Source organism: Danio aesculapii, chromosome 20, assembly GCF_903798145.1.
Source record: "Danio aesculapii chromosome 20, fDanAes4.1, whole genome shotgun sequence".
Classification (NCBI taxonomy): Eukaryota; Metazoa; Chordata; class Actinopteri; order Cypriniformes; family Danionidae; genus Danio; species Danio aesculapii.
The window spans coordinates 3,735,160-3,753,148 of NC_079454.1; the positions used below are offsets into that span (position 1 = coordinate 3,735,160).

A 17,989-nucleotide genomic window follows, 5' to 3' on the forward strand; every position below is an offset into this window, starting at 1 on the left:
ATACACCAGCCACAACAGCAGGATCCAGGATCGCAGCACCCGGAAGTAAGCAGATCCACAAATTAGTATTTTTTGTCATTATTACGGATTTTTACAACAAACAAGCACATGTTTCAAAATATCCATAACCGCGTTCATGTTTTACCATCATGCTTACGGTAAAAGTATGACATAAGCATTCTTTTATGCTTAACTTCTAACATAAGCAATAACATAAGCCAGAGCATAGCTTAACTAACTGCATACAGTACTGCTTATCAAAAAGTGAAAAGAAATTAGAACCTTTCATTCAGTTTCTCAAATCTGTTATACCATGATCAATTTATTGAGTCCTAGCTCAGTTTGCTATTTTTAGTTCACATGCATCATCAAATGATGGCAGGCATCGAGTTACCTCTTCAAAACCTGGTTTGCCTAGTTGTGTGATGTGGGTGAAATTTTGGACCAGTGAGCTGAACAATATCTATTTCTTGTCATTTCCACCTATTCACAATAAAGTCCTCAGTGTTTGTCGATATTAAAAATACTACCTCTGATCGCTTCTTAAAATGCAGACAACTATGTGTTTAGGCTTTCCCATAAAATGCTGATGGCACTCACCATGCTGAAGTAACTCCTAAAGCTCCGAAAAGCAGGCATGATGCGAATGGGATATGCAAGAAACTACAACTTGTTCTCAAACTTGGCTTAAAAGAGAGAAGGGGGTTAAATGACACAGCTGGAGAACAACAATGAACAAACAACCCCTTACAGCCCAGTGCCAGATCACATGACAAGGCAAAGCACAGATACAAGAAGGGCCTATTATGGGAGCATCCATCTAGCACCGCACTAAACTGTGCAGACTGACGACAACAACATAGATAAACACCAAATGAACAAATGGTGCTAATATGAATAACTTTTCATCTATGCATAATTTGTTTTTAGAGTGTCTATTTGCATAACTTATTTGTACTACCTACCAATATCTGATTTGAACAGTTAAATCAATGAATATCAACCACAGTGTTCAATTCATCTTTATTTCTCTAGCGCTTTTAAAATGTAGATTGTGTCAAAGCAGCTTAACATAGAATATTATAGTCAATTAAAACTGTCTCAGTCCAGTTTTAAGAGTTGAAGTTCAGTTTAGTGCGGTTTAATTTTCACAGCTGAAAGTCCAAACACTAAAGAGAAAATCTATCGATGTGCAGCTCCACAAGTCCCAAACCAAGCAAGCCAGTGGCGAGGAACAAACTTCACCAATTGATGAAAGTGAAGGAAAAAAAAACCTTGGGAGAAACCAGGTTCATTTGGGCACGACCATTTCTCTTCTGGCCAAACTTCTTTTGTAGAGCTGCATTCTAGGTGCACTACAGTAGTAGTGATGTAGGGAGTGAGATGCGGGGGAACTTTTTGATGTGATGGACCTCGCTTCGAACCCACCTTTTATGTAACCAATTTTTCCTGGTTCTTTTTTGTTTGATCACATGGCAGAAAGACAATTTAGACTGTTACAAACGATTTGACATTCCAAAAGTGTGTATAAAATGCCTAATGGTTATTTATTATGAAATAGTTAGGGGTATGGGTGGGTGAAGGTGTAGGAAAGGCTTTTTTGTTCTAATAAGACAGTGTCAAACTGATAAATATTCTCAGTTACACTCTGTGTGATATTATTGCAAACAATTTCATATTGTAGTGTTAATACTAAGGTAGAAATATCTGCCAATATTTCCATTAAGAGCAGCATCTAAATGCACTCATAGCAAATAATAATATTATTTTCTGTATATAGTGTAAACAGAATATGATCATAATGCAGTGAACAGTGCTATTTTATACTTGGTGTAAATAGCACATTCCTCAACTGCCCTATGCTTCTACTGGATGCAAATGTCTGTGGAGCATGTCACTTGAGAGCTACATTCAGCCAGGACTAAATGTTGCAAAGCATATTTAAAAATGGAAACGGTGGTGCATTGAACACCCTGTTCTGATGATGTAAGTGTTGCAAATAGGCATAGGACGATAACCGTGTTCAAGGTATAAAGCGGTTTTGCAAAGTCAAGGTTTTAAAACTGCCAAAATTTTCTGTAATAACATTCCAAAGGTATGTGTAAGATTTATTTACTTTTTTAAAAAAGAACAACATCATCTCAAGCAAAAAAAGATATCTAAATGTGCAAAAATTTTAAATAGAAAAGAAATCAGTGTTTTTGAAACTAATGAAGATAGCAGAAGTCAATAAATGATTTCCATTATTTAGCCTGAAATGTTTGCTGGTCCAAAAAATTATACATCTTTTCCAAAATAAAATATAATATAAATGTAATCTAAAATGTTTAAAGAGGGAACAAAGGTTTTTGCTTTTACACAGACATTTAAAAAGAATGTGAGCAATTCCATGCAAATGTCAACCTTGCCGTGAAAAAAAATTCACCAAATACGGAAACCGTTTCTAAGTTTTTTATGTAAGCAAGTATTTTACAGTACTTTAGAAATACTCAAAAATGTATCTGTCAATGTTTTTAAACTATTATATTTGATTTACCAAGTCACACAAGTGGCAATTTCACATCGGTCACATACATAACGGAGAGGAGTCACTTCCATAACAACTCTTTTCCCTCATAAATGCAAAAATATGATATGAAATCAATTATTTTTGTTCTATAGTGACCCAACTCTTTTCCTTTTGATTATCATTATTGCTTTTGGGTTTTGCAGTTTAATTCACAGAATTTCTACAATGTTGTATACTGTAAGAAAATACTTTTTTTGTCACATCAATAACACATCTTTATTTTCCTCATTTAAAAATACAAAACATGGTTACAGAATAAGATTGATATTTCTCCGGTCCCTTAACTCTGTGGTCAGTTGTTCTGAAAAATGTAAACAAAGGTTTCAATATAATGTTAACATACACTTTCTATGTGAATTTATGTTTTGAGTTTTTATTGCAAATGTCACATCCATAATTCTGGAAATGCTCATAAATTTTAGAGCAGTTATCACAATACCGTGATACCGAGATATTTTTATCCAAGGTTATCATACAGTCAGAATCTTATACTGGCCCATGCCTGCAACTACAGCAGCTGTGAAGGCCATTCTTTGTTTTTGTGTTTGTGAATGGACCCTTTTCACAAGACTGTAATAACATGTTTAACAGTCAGCGTAATCTTAAATCCTCTAAAGTTTGTAATATCTAATAAAAAAAAACTTTGTATGTTTATTAGCATGTACATCTAATTCTCATAATACGCTCAATGTTACAGTCACTGCACTTGCCATCGAGAATAATGGTGCATTCCAAACAGGATATATCATCCTCCAAAGGGAACTTTCACAGAGTGAAAACACTCATATACTGAAGTGTCATTCAGAAGGGCTCAAAACTGATCACTCCAAAGGCCCTTCAGATTGAAGAACATCAACATCAGGATACGAGTCATGAACACTTCCGGCCCCCATGATATTTTGTACAGGGAATTTGATCGTGGAGTCACACACTACATTTATCTGTAGCCAATCCCTATGAAGCTGTCACTCCAAATGGGAAACACTTCAGAGAATAGGGCATATGGATGAGTCTTTCTAAATGGAATACATTGTAAAAAAAGAGAACAGACTTTACTTAGATCCACCGTGCAAGCTGTCTGTTTAACACTGTTTGGTTTATATAAATATTGCTGCTGATTAGGGTGATATTTTTGCCCACACCCACTAAAACAGTGAAAATGTATCTCACACCCTGTTGCTCACCATTTCAACTGACATAACTGCTGACAAACCTCACCTTTTTCATTCACGTTTACTTTCGCTAGTCTGTGTAGTGACTCCTTTATGGCACTTAGGAGAGATATCCCAGCAAAGTTATGGTCAGACCAGGGGAGCAAGTTTTGATTTCACAGGAGTTGCTGATCTGCAGAAACAGCCGGCCCACCAAAAGATCCATTTTCCACTTTAAATTCTATGTGTTAAACCTGCTTTGTGATGTGGTTTCAATATTTTAAACTGTTTAAACCATTCAGATGATAAACTCTGATGTGATGTGACGTGATCCATTCCATATATGCATCCTGTTAATTATGCAAGACGATCGCTTGTAGCTTAAATTTGTCCAGCCTCATTGTTTTTTAATGGATTGTATATTGCCTGGAGATTTGTGAAAGATTTTGTGGAGATTAATGAAAATTTAGCATGCTTTGGCTGCCTGTATGTACAGATGGATGTTTATGGATGGAAAAACTTTTGTGTTATTGTATATATACATAACTATATTGTGTTACTTAGGCAAGTCAAGTCGAGCTTTATGTGTCCGCTACATATGTACACATACATATGAACAAAATGTGTTTTGCAGGACCACAGTGCTACATAAATTAATCATAAATACAAACACAGCACTGGACATAAGAGCTATTTTAAAAACCTATGCATAACTAACATATACTATAAGATACTTAACTATAGACATAAGACAGGCTATTAGGGGTGGGCGGTACACCGGTGTCATAGTCATCACCGGTGTGACATTGCGCCACGACATGGATTTTCTAATACCGTCAATACTGTAATAAATCAATTTTGCGCGGCTTGAACGGCTGCATTTACATCAATAATAGCAAATTCTAAATAATAAGGCATTCAATTTTCTTCAAACGTTCAGTTGTGGTCTGAATACATGTCCTTATACTACAGGGCTCAAAATTGCAACCATTTTGGTCGCATGAGCGCCCGAAGTTTAATCTATGCGCCCTCATAATATATTTGGGAGCATTTGTGTGTCTGAATATAATGAACAGGGAGCTTTTGTTACTGCAGGAAATGCAAACGGCTGAAGAGTGAAAAGTGCACAGGTTTGCAAACCTCACCTAAAGTTATAATAATAATAATAATGGCGCAGATGACAGCGATCATGACATGAGGTAAATGTTGATCCGCCAGCTGAGATCAATCGAGTGTTTTCGGAGAAGGTGCCCGAATCTCGATGCGTTGCATTCACCGCGTGTTCAGCGCAAACGTCCGCTAATTATAAAGTCTAATACTGTAGACATCATCGCCAAAGAAACTCACCTTTACTAAGTTTACACTGAAACTACGGCTCATAACAAAGAGCGGAATTGCGCTGGTGGTCATCATGAGAATCCTGCTCTGTCTGCTCATAAATTGGTGCGGCTGACTCGCCTGCTTTAATCCACCAACACAGAGAAATGAAGATCAGCTCATAACGAGACTGAGCATTTACAATGACCCAAACCAAAACTTTTAAAGAGTGATAGAAGTGAGACTTTCTTTTGTCTGTTCTTCCTTGAGATGTATATTATTTTGCTATTGAAAGTAATACCATGATATTATACCGTCACCGTTCAAAAGATGAAAAATACCGTGATATTAATTTTAGGTCATATCGCCCACCCCTACAGGCTATACAAGTACTTTACGTGAGACTGAACAATGTGCAGGATATTGTGCAAGAGATGTATTCAAGGTGAATATTGTGCATTTATAGTAAACATCATTTTCATTATAGAGTTCTTGTAAGATGGAGTTTAGATAAAGTGCCAGGTGCAAAAGAAAGAAGAGTGTTTCTACAGGTGGTTTGTCAAGCCCACTCACCTGAATGAAACACAATTTGAAATGCACAATGTTTCCAAGAGACATAGAGTGATTAAGAAAGTGTCGATAGTGCAAATGTGCAACCTAGTGCAAGAGTCAGACAGACAAGAGGGTGTCTTTTCTACAGGTGGCTTGTCAAGCCCACTCACCTGTATGGGACATACAGGGTTGGTTGAGATTTCAGAGGGGGTAAATTGACTGGAGTTGAGGGTTCTTACAACCTGTGGGAAGAAGCCGAGCAGGCTCTAATACTTCAAAATCTATTACTTACTATCTTTTCCTATATTTACTGTGTTTCAGACTTATACCTGTACAACTGTAGCATACTCTGTTAATAAAATACTTCAATCTTAGCACCTGACTCCTCATTCTTTAGTAATACTGTGCTCTGAATGGCACACGGGGGGTTCTCTCATCCAATATATAAATCAGTGCACGTCTTTCAAACAGGTACATTACATAATTTCATCTGAGAGATCTAAATTATCAATTTAAAAGTATACATCATGGCCACATCTTATAGGTCACATATATCTCAGAGTAACTGAACAACTGCAATGTATGCTGCTATGAACAACATATGATGTTTTTATCACGATATTGCAAAGATGTTTAGGTTTTTGTTTCATTTCATTGTGGCTGTTAAATCTCAATAAAGTGTTCAAAATAAGTGACAGTAAAGTGATTAATAGAAATGCAACTCTTTAGAAAGACTATTATCTATTTTGCCAGCTGTCAAAGACAGCGCACCAGTTAATAATTCATTTATTTATTTTCCCTTATTCATCAGGGGTCGCCACAGCAGAATGAACTACCCTTCCAGCTGCATCCCAGTACTGGGAAACACCCATATACTCTCACATTCACACACACACTCATACACTACAGCCAATTTAGTTCATCCAATTCACTTTACACCGCATGTCTTTGGACTTTGGGGGAAACCAGAGTACCCTGAGGAAACCCACGTGAGCACGGGGAGAACATGCAAACTCCACACAGAAATGCCAACTGACCCAGCGAGAACTCAAACTAGCGACATTCTTGCTGTGAGGCGACACTGCTAACCACTGAGCCACATTGCCACCCACCAGATAATAATGTGAATAATGATAAAGTATATGAAGAGTTCAGATGTAAAAACCTCTAAGTGCCATCTGGAATTTTCTTCTACAATGAGCATTTTTCTCAGCCTCTTGAACTTTATATTCAGTTATTTCACGTTAAAAGTAATAAAAATAGTTTATTCTTTGCCATAAAAGTGAAATTACAAAATCAAGACAAAACTGAGAAAAATAGTAATATTAGAAGACAATTTCAGATAGCACATAGAGGTTTTTGCATCGAAACTCTTCATATGGACTACTGCTTCCAAAATGACCATAATCAGGTCGTCATTATTATGAGAAAGTCATAATTACAGACAAATAAAGTCATTATTATGAGAAAGTTTCTCAAATTAAGTTATTATTTTGAAAAAAATAAGGAATAAATTGAGAATGCTTCTCATTATTATGACTTGTAAATGATTACTTTTTATTGAAATGCCAGAAACAGGCTGCCATACAGATCACATGTGAATTATGGATCATCTTTTAACCGGTGTCCAATCCTGATTAACTTCCTGAAAAGGCATTAAAGATAACCAATTAAAACCAAGTCCCGCTCCACAGCTGACAAAAATAAAAGTGTCCACACGAGCAAAGAGAATACATAACCTCGCCCACAAGAGCGTACATCATGTGCACAGTTGGTGTGCATGGTGCGCACACTAAGTTTTAAAACAAGAGTCTACCTAGCATCTAGATCTCGCCATTTAGTTCACCATGCTTATAAACATCACCAGTGAGCATATAGATTTACTATCATGGTTTGCTTGCAAAGGTCATCACGAGTGATTGAGTGGAGCACAGGCCCATAAAATAAGATTTTGAGCTGAGCCTCATATGGCTCTGCTTTACTCACATGCTTTGGTGCAGACCAATTTTTGTGTTGCATGATGAGATATATTCGAGCACTCACTCGTGAGTCACTCTTGAGGTATTTAGGCACCATGCACCTTCTATCTGTGTGGCACCAATTTGGATTGGATTTATACTTCCCAAACTCCTACAATATCCAATCCAGTCATTTTTGCCAGTACTGGATTTTGTAGTATTTTTATCAGACTAATACTGAGTACAATGAGCAAGCTGAACTGCATTACTGCATCCCAGTTTGCCTATTTATAATATGAGCTAAAAGTTTGATAAACTACATATTTTGAGTGTGTATTCTGTTCAACAGAACAACAATAGGCTAGTTTTGGGGCATTTTACGATTTTTTTCAACAATTGTAGCTAAGTTACATGCACTGTCAATTATAATGTCATATCTTGAGGTTGACTGATATTTTGACATGGCCAATACTTGTAATCTTTCAAATTTCGGCATAACTCGGTAGGTTATTTCTTTGGTGGATGTGTTTATTAATGTGTTTATATTGATGGCTTTTATTTTAATGATGCTGAGAGCTGCACCACCCAAGTACACAGTGCCCATAGTCTCCCTTTTGCCCATGATTGTTCCGTTCTGTAAAGTCACCCCGCTATCATGAGCACAACACCTAAATGTACTTTATAGTATGCTGTCCATTACTTAGGGCAATGCCCAAACCAGTTGAGAACCACTGTTCTAAGTATATTTGCATTACACATTTTTAAATCAATTTCTAATCTAATTATTTTTACATTTAATTTCAATTTAATTATTTATGAAAAAAAAAAAATTATTAACAAGAAATATCAGTTACCCTGCTTTTCAGGAGTTTGGCATTGGCCTTCATAAAACCCATAATGGTCGACCACTAGTCACATCCTCCACTCCACATTTCTTTCTAATTTATACCATATTGGAGATGAGATGCTAATCTACCATTTGCAGGTCCTTCATGCGAAGAAATCAAAAGATATGTCCAAAAGCATCTTTATGAATGTTCAAAAGGTTGTTGGAGACAAAATATAACTTGAAAAAAGTATATTTGTCACCAGGTTAGATTTTAATAATTTAATCTCTTATTAAAGCCTCTTCACCATACAAATACACCATATTTTCAGTTAAGTTCTAATCAAATTCGCATGCAATGTGCAATATGTTGGGGTTATATTGGCCATTTATAAACCTATTTTATCTATAAGTGTAAACATGTTTCATAACAGAAGTTATGATTACAGACTCAATTTGAATGAATTTGAGTGCATTACAGTCAGTTGGAAGATACAATTAGTGACATTACATCATTGTGAATGACTTCATTATGTGATGACTTAGAAGAACCGCTTAACCAGTTTGTAAACTGGTTCATTAAAATGAACTGTCCAAAAGAACGAGTTCATAGAAAAGAACCAGACTTCCCATTACTAATCAGCTGCTCAAAAACCCAGAGCAGACCTGTGAAATTCAGTAAATTTACCACACTACATCAATGTAATTCATTTCTTGGTTTGGTGACTTTACTCCTATTACAAAAACTTGTAGAAGAAAGCTGCAAAAAAACGCACAACAATGAATTTATAAGTGTGCTTAAGCTTTTGGGTGAGAGAGCAACAGATTTACCAGTCAAATTACAAGCCTCCTATATCAGGGTTATGCAAATGTTCAGTCAGTGAACCAAGTGGTTCTGCAGTTCTGCTTCATTTGGCCCACTGGCCCATTCCAGGCCACTCATTATCTTCCATTCCGGAAGTCTTCTATGAAACGAAGAAAAAAATGTCAACTATTTCAAAAATGTCAACTATTTAAATTCCAAAAGTAACCAAACAACAACATTAAAGAAACGTGCTTCTTTTAGAGCAAAAGAGCTAAATTGTCTACGAGGTGGCAACAGTTTTTAAACAAAGCGGTCCTTCCTTATCAGTCTAGGATCAGGAAATCAAAAATAATCGCCTAGCACTCTAACTCGGCCAAAGGCAGGACTGGAAAAGGAACTGGGTGTGTCCACAATTCTCTTTACAGGTTAAGCACAATCTCACATGGGACCCATTAACTAAAACTTCCCCAACTTCTGCCAAGCATCAGGAGCTGTATGTATTATCAAATGAACTGTACGTGACAGTCTTTGAAAGCATCATAAACTGCATCAACAAATTACTTTAATTCCTGAAAGTTCTTGAAGATCCTTCTATGTGACTGGTAAGCCAGAATGCTGATGTAAATAGAGCCAATAGTGCTGTATGTTTTGGTAGCAGTTGTGTTGAGTCTGGTGTGGTAGAGTGGAGGCAGTGGCTAATCTTCATATTTATGATCCACAAATGATAAATGAGGAAAAAGGTTACATTCAAGTCTTTTTAAAACTTGAAGAAATAATTTTCACTCAAAATACATTCAGAAACACATATATATCATTATGAATTCATGAATTAACATAATGAGTTAATAAGCAGTTACTTTATGTTGATGTTTTGTTTATGTTATTTTATGTTATGATAAGAGCAATTCCAGTGTTATGGATGTGACATTTGCAGTAAAAACTCTAAACATAAATTCACATAGAAAGTATACGTTAACATTATATTGAAACATCTGTTTATATTTTCCAGAAAAACTGACCACAGAGTGATGGGACCAGAAAAATATTAATCTGTAACCATGTTTTGTACTTTAAATGAGGAAAATAAACATGCGTTATGGATGTGACCAAAAAAGTCTGTGAATTTACAGTATACAACATACTTTGTAGAAATTCTGTGAATTAAACTGCTAAATCTAAAAGAAATAATGCTAATCTAAAGGATAAGAGTTGGCTCTTTGTAAAAATAGACATGACTGATTTTATTTTATTTAATAATTTTGCATTTATGAGGAAAAAGTGTCGCTATGGATGTGACACTTCTTGATTATGGAGGTGACAGATGTGAATTTCCCACTTGTGTGACTTTGGTAAATCAAATATAATAGTTTGAAGACATTTACAGATACATGTTTGAGTATTTATAAAGTACTGTGAAATACTTGCTCACACAAAAAACTTACCGTACTTAGCCGTATTTTTCATGGCAAGGTTGACATTTGCATGGAATTGCTCATATATATATATATGTATCTTACACAGGTTGCACATACTGTAAACATATCAAGTCTACAAGAAATCATACAATTAACCTTCTCAGTGGATAAAATCTCTTTAAAAACTAAACATAATCAAATAAAAACTAGAAGATTAAAGAAGCTGGCTGCTTGCTTCACATGTAAGCCAGATACTCATGTCTAACGAGAAGTTCTTAAACAGAATTAGCTACAAAGAGGACAAGACTTTCTTCAACAAGTTAATGAATTACTAATAATGGCTAATGATGCACTAGTATGCTCCCTAGGCAGGCAGCTCGCATGATTTAAGACATTTACAATAAGTATGCCCATGTTCTTGAATCCTGACAATGAAGAAACATGAAAGCTTGAAGCTTTTTCCATGTTCAACAAATAATCTTAATGAAACGTACAAAGCCTGTGACACAATCTTTCATTTGATATTTTGTTCTAATAAGTGAAGCATTCCTTAGATACCGAGTCATTATTCCTCCCTCTTTCACAATTCTCTGACAGAAATGTATTTTACATGAGTTATACAACTGGAGCGCTTCCTTCGGGGGCTTAGAAAACTTGGCTGATATCATTTTCTCTCTTTGTTTAAGCTGTTACAAATAAAAATGTAGCTTTGATACTTAAATCTAGGAATAGTGTAAGATCAAAACCCTTTTCAAACATTAAATCATCAATCAGTGCGTTAAATAGTTATATATCGAGTGATATCCGCTCAGAGTTGTCATCCACTAAGGAGCATATGGAATGTAACGTACACCCTCAACGTTTGCTTGCGAATGTCCCAAATTCTTTGGATTCCTCTAGAAAATCAGTGAATGAAGATAACCGCTCGCACGTTACAAAGTTAAAGCCTTATAAAGTAAAACACTTGCTTTGAAATAACATTTGGAGCGTAGTCTACAGTGCAAACACTTACCAATATGGATATTTTAAAATTCCTCGAAATACGTCAAACGGACAGTCCGTGAAAAAGTTGCATTTATGTCTTTGGCATGCAAAAAGTGCTGGAATGCCACAGGAAACACACTGAAAAGGTTGTAACAAACTCCTCCGTTTGTTGCTTGTAGCTTCAAGGATGACAGATCATGCTCCTCCCGTAGCCCTCCGCTTTTTTCGAAAGTGAACGAGTGCGCATGCGCAGAGGCTTGGGTTTGTTTGACATCTGTGAGCGCATAAACACAATTGTTTTATGAGTGTACTTTTACATGTAAATGTAATGTAATGTAAGAAATGCTTATAAATATATATATATACACCTCGCGTTTTCTTATGTAAAACTGCCAGTTTTTTTCTTTAAATTTTAATCTTGACATTTTTAATCTTTAAATTTAGCTAATTCTCTTCTGTCCCTTAACAGAATTTACACCTGAAACAGTCTTTAGGATTACAATTTCTTTATATTTTAAAATGAAACAATATGTTATTTGAACAATTAGTATGTGTATTTAACAATTAGTATTGAACAATTGAACAATTAGTATTTGAACAATTAGTATTAGTATGTGATTAGTATCGATGTGGCAATCATTGTTTTGTTTTGTGCTTTTGTTTGTTTGTTTATTTGTTTGTTTGTTTGTTTGTTTTGATTATTCTGAGACATTCTACTAGATACGTACATTATCTGTCCTTGAAATAAAAACATAAATGCAGTGAATAAAAAGTATTTTATCCCCAAAAAAATTCTAAAATGGACGGATGGTCGATTTCTTTATATTTAAAAATTAAACAATATTTTATTTGAACAATTAGTAATTGATGTGGCAATTATTTTTATTTTATTTTTTCAATTTTTTATTATTACTTCTGGGACATATTTTACCACAAACGTGCATTATCTGTCCTTGAAATAAAAACATAAATACGGTGAATAGAAAGTATTCATCCTAAAAAAAATTCTAAAATGAACTGATGGTCGATTTCTGTATAATGGAGCATGTCATTCATTTGGTTCTCAGATTGTTTTTCTTTATGAAAAAAACTACAAATGTACAAACCCAGTCATTGTCCTTGTCCTCACCCCAATTGAACCTACAGCTTTAATTGTTATGCTAAAAACTGTTATCTAGAAATAAAATACTTCAGAAAAGGCAAGTTTGACTTTGACTTTGACTTTATTAATCCCCAAAGGGAAATTCACATGTAACAGCAGAGCTCTCCATACTAAAAATAAATAAGTTACATATATATGAAAACAATAATAATAATTTATTATCATTCACATCAATTGATTAAAAACATGAAATCATAAATCAATTCTACAAATAAATACTATTTTAAAACTGTCCCCATGTTTTTGTCACTCCTGTCACATTTCCATGGCATTTTTAAGGCTATGACTCAGAGGAAGCGACATCATTTGTGACATCATTTGACAGAGAAGAAGCTGATAGTGATCAAGTATGCGTCAAAGAGCATAGAATCAGAGATCATAGAGTCTCAGCTCTTTGTATGCGTGCTATCATTAACAACTCTATCATCTGTCAACTTCCTACAGCCACGGAAGGTGATTTATTTTGAGCTCAAAAACAGATTTTTCTACCATTAAAATATTATAATGTACTCATAACAATCAAATATATGATGTGAATGACATGGCAGTATGTGAAATAAAGTAAATAGCAAATAAATATTATAAAATATATATATAATGAGAGTATAGTGGTCCCCTTAAGTTGTGGTGGTACACACACGAATCTATTATTTAAAAATAAAAACCACTCTAGTGACATAATTTGACTTTCTTCTTCCTATTTCATGAAGCTCTTTGAAGAAAGGCGCATTGTAACTCCAAAAATTAGAAATGTGTGATATTTTTCTCATATTTATGATTTCATATGAAGCTTTTAGTTGGCGTCACTGGTCAGAATCAGAATCAGAAAGAGCTTTATTGCCAGGTATGTTCACACATACGAGGAATTTGTTTTGGTCACAGAGCTTCTACAGTGCAACAGGATTACAGAGACAGGACAAAATACAGATAATAAATATATATTTTTTTAAAATAGAAGTAGTGAGTGCAAATATACAGATTGACAAGTGTATGTACGTGTTTATTACTATATACAATGTTATATGTGCAGCTGTTATGTGCAAATTAGCATGTAAAGTGTGTGGTTAAATAAGAGTATATGTGTATAAAAGTGTATAGCAAGTAGTGATGTTGGTTTCACAATTATTATCATCAAGTGTTCATGAGATGGATTGCCTGAGGGAAGAAACTGTTTCTGTGTCGGGCTGTTCTGGTGCGCAGTGCTCTGTAGCGTCGACCAGAAGTTAAAAGTTCAAAGAGGCAGTGTGCTGGGTGTGAGGGGTCCAGAGTGATTTTGGCAGCCCTTCTGCTCGCTCTGGATAAGTACAGTTCTTGGGGAGTAGGAAGGGTTGTACCAGTGATTCGCTCAGCAGTCCGAACTATTCGATGTAGTCTTTGGAGATCGTATTTAGTAGCTGATTAGTCCCTGGTGTGACCTCCTTTGTTATTAAGGAATTGTAAAAGAAAAGGCGGTTCATTCCGCTGTGTCGACCCCAGAATAATAAAGGGACTAAGCCGAAAAGAAAATGAATGAATGTAAAAGAAAAAGAGTTTACCATAATTGTGAGCATGTGGTTAGATAGCAGACATGTTGTGAAATGCATCTTTCATGAAAATTGTCATTGGTGTTGTGTCACTGGTGTTACTTTTCATATGGATAAAACCACTTAAAATCATTATGTTTCTTACTGGTGATTTAATGTCACTGGAGGTGTTATTGTGTTTCCCCCCACATCACATTAATAAAAATGTGTTGAGATATGTAATAATTTGAGATGATACTTGTTTGTAAAGGTTTTTCAAATATTTCGATTAATAGAGCAAATAAACTAACATCATTGAACAACACTTTTAACAAAACCTCTGACTTAAGATGAACCTAATAAAGCAACAACAACAAAAAGAATGCAAGAAACTGCAAGGAGATGTTGCTTCTCTTCATAAACGTCTGGTCTATTTATCTGGTTCTGGTTGAAGATGGTGGTGTTGTAAACACTTTCATAGCTGTCCTGATGGGATTGGCCACAATGGTTGACAAACATGTTTGTGACACGTCAAGACGTGTTTTGTTGGAATGTTCATTTTGATAATGACATAGATTGTGTTAAAAATGGCTGGGTTCCACTCAGTCGAGTATATTGTATTGCAGGGTTGTTATTGAGCATGTGCTGAAAATTAGTATACTGTAAATAATATGGATACATATAAACATACAGAAATATCAGAAGACCACATACTAGTTCAATTCACCAAAATAAGAAAGTATCATGAAAACAATGATGTAAGTAATGAGATAAAATAAAATATGTATACCCAAATGTATACATAAACAAAGCAAACATACAATATTTACATGAGCATTGTTGGGGAAAGTTACTTTTGAAAGTAGTGCACTGAGTTACTCCCCGAAAAAGTAACTAGTTATCATTACTTAGTTACTTTTATGTTAAGTAATGCATTACGTTACTTGTTGAGTTACTTTTGCGTTACTTTTACGTTACTTTTCATTGCCTGGCTGAGGCTTTATCTTTTTCAGAACTTTTTTTTTCTTTAATTTTTAATAGCGGAGTTCTGGATTTAACAACACACTCTATAAACTACTGTACACCTACATTTACCTTTAAAAACACATCTAATAATAATATTTTAGGATAATGTTATCTGAGAACTTCCTGACCCCAGAGCTATGCCGTTTCACTGAAAAGCCACTGTCCATTGAGACAATCCCTTTTTTCCCTTACTTCTTTGATACGTTCAAAATAATGACCACATTCTCTCATTGACTGCATGATTCATTGTGATTAATTTAATTTTAATTCAGCTGTTTATTTTTTAAGCTTATTAAATAAACTAAAAAGTAACTCGAATATTATTGCTTAAATATATATATATATATTGAGGGATTTTTCACCTTTAATTTGGATAGGATAGTGGAGGTTACAGACAGGAAAGTATTGGGAGCAGAGAGAGGAGAAGGGTCAGCAACAGACCTCAAGCCAGGAATCAAACGCAGGTCGCTGTGAGCACCATGGTGCTATATGTCAAAGCACTTAACCACTAGGCTATTGGCACTGATATTTCTTTTTTTTTTTTAAGTACTGCATTACTTTATTCGTTACTTTGAAAATGTATTATTATTACATAGCTTGCGTTACTTGTAATGCATTACCCCAACACTGTACATGACTAATGACAAACAACACAAATAACCCACAATGTTAATGGGAACATGTTGAAACATCAAACCTAAAACAGTTTTCGGTCAGAGTGCTAATGTAATCGTTATTTCAGAAATGTTAGCTCAATGGAATTTAAAAGATTAGCGATTAAATATTAATGAAATGGAAATCTGAAGTGCAGCATAATGAAAAAGAATGTCAGCTATTTAAAAAACACTTTTTAAATCAGGCTTTAAATTTATATCATGTCATCTAATAATTTAAGTTGAGGGTCAACATTTTTCCATGAATTTTCATTTGTTTTTATTGTGCAATACATGTTCACTGACAGAGAGCTCAATGACTCATGCAGCAAAGGCAAAGGAATATTACAATGGCTGGGGTGTTTTGCTAATGCATTTCAGGCAAGATAGAACAAGTCGTGAATTGCTTGAAGTTGACAACAGTCTGAGGAAACATTGTGTGTATGTTTGACTTGGGTCTAAAAAAATCGGCTGTGTTGATCACTTAATTCACCAGCAATTAGATTAGAAATTAAACAACAATACACAATATCCATAAATTAGTAGTTTTCCATATTTTGTGATTCATGTTTTTATTTTTTTTCCTGTTTATTGATGCATTCCGATTGCATTATGTGATCTTGATCTTTCTTCCAACAATTTTTAACTTTGAAAAGTTGTTTTATGACCATTTTTAATAGATTAAAGTGATATATTGTCTGGGTTGGAGATTGTTGTAAACATTGGAATAATCTGCCAGTACATTTTCTGTTATTTTACAGACTTATTTCTCTATATATTATTTCTTATACCTTGTATTATTTCAAACTAACACTAAAACCTCAATAAAAGTCACTTTGCTAAATTGTACTGAGTTTTCAACATCAAAAATCGACAGAGCAATTTATACGCTAAAAGATACCTCTGGTGATGTTACGTTTTCAAAAACGCGGTGAGCAATGTGAAACGGAACCTTCTTCTCTCTTTTTTTTTTTTTGAACATGTTTTTATTTGTTTGTTTTTCCTTTTAGACATACACAAAACAAAAATACAAACACAACATAAAATGCCTGACACAGAACGTAACTGCATATACTAAAATATACATATGGCCTGAGCCATAAGCTATTGTGTTACGAATATTACGATATGACAGATGAATGAATGACCATACGGACATTTTGTCATTCCAAGTTTCAAAATGTCACATACAGCAAGGTTTGTATTGTCCAGATATGGTGTCCAAGTGCGAATACACGTATCAGTTGTGGAGTGGCTAAGACATGTTAAGTATTCCAGGGGAATAACCTCTTGAGTTATTGAATGCCATTCTTTTATGGAAGGGGGTTTATCATTGATCCATGACATCAAAATGTTCTTCCTGGCAGCAAAAGTTACAGGCAGAAGAGTCGTTGTTCATATGTGTTTGTAATTAGTTTGCAAGGAAAACCCAGGAGAAGGGACAGAGAGTTTATATCTATGTCCAGACCAAAAATGTTAGTTATTTGGGCTACGATTCTGCTTCTATAGGCCTGAATCACCTGACAGTCCCATATGCAATGAATATAATCCCCTATATTTGATTTGGATTTAAGGCACAGAGGTGAGTGGGTTCCATTGAATTTATGTCTTAATTGAGGTGTGATATGAATTCTATGAAGGGTCCTGAGTTGAATGGCTCTTACCCTGTTGCAAACTGAAAGCTTATTAGCTAGAGACCAAACCATCTCCCATTCTTCCTCCAAAATATCCACCCCAAGCTCTTTTCCCCAAATTGATTTGAGATGGGAGTTACAGTTCTTCTCTCTTTTTATATTTGCGCTTAAGATCAGCCATGAAGGCCTGTGGGGTACCAATCTACCCACTCATCGCTTGGCTTGAGCTGTCCTCTACTAGTCATTTTACCTCAAGGATGTACAGAAAGGTTTTAGAGGCTATACAGCAAACCATTTAGCTATACAGTGCAGTTGGAAAACTGGCTGTCAAGTAGAAGAGGGTGTTACAGACTGGGAAAGAGTATGGCAGAGCATTTATACTTTATCTAAAATTCCCAATCACCAAGTCATTCATTGTAATGTGTCATAGAACCT

General features: G+C 35.0%; 1 protein-coding gene across 1 annotated transcript in view; it reads right to left on the reverse strand.

The window, feature by feature from the left end:
* LOC130247607 (pleckstrin homology domain-containing family G member 3) overlaps positions 1-11,773 on the reverse strand; it is a 58,399-nt gene extending 46,626 nt beyond the window's left edge. The window contains exon 1 of the mRNA XM_056480931.1: positions 11,606-11,773. The gene's annotated coding sequence lies outside the window, so the exon portion shown is untranslated. The remainder of the gene's footprint in view (positions 1-11,605) is intronic.
* Positions 11,774-17,989: the final 6,216 nt, after the last annotated feature.